Source organism: Lupinus angustifolius, chromosome LG02 (assembly GCF_001865875.1).
Source record: "Lupinus angustifolius cultivar Tanjil chromosome LG02, LupAngTanjil_v1.0, whole genome shotgun sequence".
NCBI classification, from domain to species: domain Eukaryota; kingdom Viridiplantae; phylum Streptophyta; class Magnoliopsida; order Fabales; family Fabaceae; genus Lupinus; species Lupinus angustifolius.
The window spans coordinates 17,182,189-17,184,640 of NC_032010.1; positions in this window are offsets into that span (position 1 = coordinate 17,182,189).

Here is a 2,452-nt window from a genome sequence, read left to right on the forward strand (position 1 = left end):
GAATTAGTTGTTGGGTGAATATGACTGATTTTTCTGCTATGTTATCAAAGTTTATGTGCAACGGATTATTTATGAAGAATTCAACCAAGTAAGGAAAAATTAAATGCAAGAATAAAAAGAAGAAGAGTACACAGAGAATTTTTATACTGGTTCGCATTCTTGTCCACCGAAGGTTACATCTAATACTCTTGCCACACAAGAGATTTTTCCACAAGATAATTTGAATAGTAATTACAATTTCTCTCCCCGATACTTCTGTACCCTACCCACTCACAAATTATCTACCCTTGAAAATTCCCTTTTCAAGTGAACTCTTTTCCCTTTCTCAACACACCCTTCTGATGAAAAGTTTACAACCTAGATGAAGAATATAACAATGGCAGGATTGTCTTTACAAGTTTGACAATTCTAAAACTTGCAATCCTTTATCTCACAATATAGATACTTAATATACAATTCTGTTAATCTTTTGAAAGTTTACAACAAATGCACCTTGGAAGCAACTTCAGAAAATATGAAAGTTTAGGAACAAAGTTGCTAGCAAAATGTATAGAATTTTGTTTACTAAGTTGTGAAAGTTTTTGTATGATTGTGTACAACTTGTACTTTCGTGTTTATTCGTGTGTTATGAATTTGGATGTCTCAATGCCTTTAAATTGGCTTCCAATCAGCCAAGATATCCTTCCATAAAGAGCAGATACGATTGGAATTAAATCTATTCACTTTGGATGAAATATGTTCATTTGAATTTGAAAATTTGGTTTCAATACCTCTGTGTAATCGATTGTCACGAAGTGGTAATCGATTACCCAAATGTTTGTCCAAGGTGGTAATTGACTAATACACTGAATTAATCAGTTACATCAGTCAGTTTTGCTTTGTAACTGTTTTCTCAGCCAAGTAACCTATTACGTAGTTCCAGTAACCTGTTAGCAATTGCCTTACATTTCAGGTAACCTATTACCCACTTTTGATAACCTGTTACTCAGGTCAAGTAACTCATCACTTAGAAATTTGACTTTGCATTTTAGACATATCCAATTCTTTTAAAAATGATTTTGATCTGTTTGAGCATTGCTACTAAATATTAAAGTGAGTGTAAGGATATAAGTACCTATATGACGACTTTAATCTATAAGTGTCTTGAAGCTTGAACCTTCTATGTCTTCTTCCTTTTCTTCTATTTGTGATCTTGGTGTCTTCATCAAAACCATCCAAAGGTTAAGAGCAAGATCTTCTTCACAATTTTTGTTGTCCACATGCCTTATTCACAACACCATATTACCAATCTTTCATGTTCTGATAATCATGCTTATGTTTAGGATACCTTTAATGTATATATCCTTTGGTAGAAAAGTACAGGAAGTAACTTGAAAAACATTTAAGTGAAGTTAATTTTTATGAATATTTTTGAGATAATTCTGAGACTATATGCATTAGCTATTGTGACAATCTTGTCAATTTCCGAAGGAGTAAAGGATAATACGAATAAGTAAATCATTATACCAAAGAATAAGTGAAGCAATCTCCTCCAGGCAAAATGAGGTGGCAATCAACCAATCATCTACTAATACAAAATGAATAATGAGCTCGATTTACCAAGATATTCAATATCCTAATGCTGAAATAATGGATTTATTAATGATAGAAAATATCTTATAGAGACAAGGCCACTATAGTGGCACACTATGTATAGAAATATAGACTCTAAAAAATGACATAAGTATAGTCTCTCTCCAAGTGAGAATTGAAGATAAGAGGGCATCTCCCCGAATTCATGCAAACAAAGAAGTAAAAAAAGTGTGATGTGAAATAAATTATGGTATAACATAAAGTATGATGAGTTGTAGAGTGATGTAAGATAAAATAAAGTATTATGTAAGATAAAGTGTAATGAGTTGTAGGGTGGAGAGTGGTGTGTTGTAAGATGTAGAGTGACATGAGATAAAATATGATATAATACAAGACCATAATAGTCGATGAGCTGTAAGATGCTTTGTGAGGATATAAGTCTACTTCCTTCTATAAATAGGGAAGCTTAGACCATGTTGTATTGAGAACAAAAAAGAATAAAACATTTGTTTTATCATACTCATGTCTTCTTCCTAAGCTTTCTATCTTTTTGAAAACCAAAACTATAATATTTATACCATAGTTCTCTACATAGATGTTAATATACTCTACACTTGTCTCCATAAGCATCATGTGCATCAGAAAACATTTGATTTTAGATCCATACTATGATCATCCCTATTATAATAATATATTATTGGATTGAGACATAAAAAGGCCAACATTTGGCACATGCAAGTCTTTGTTGGCGACAATTATCTAGGTGTTACTATGAGAGGGTGTGTCCCAGTAGTGTGGTATCAAACCATCTCAAAGTTAACTTTCATTTCAAATAGGAAAAAAATATAACATGATGAAAGAAGTTTAAATAGTTTGAAAT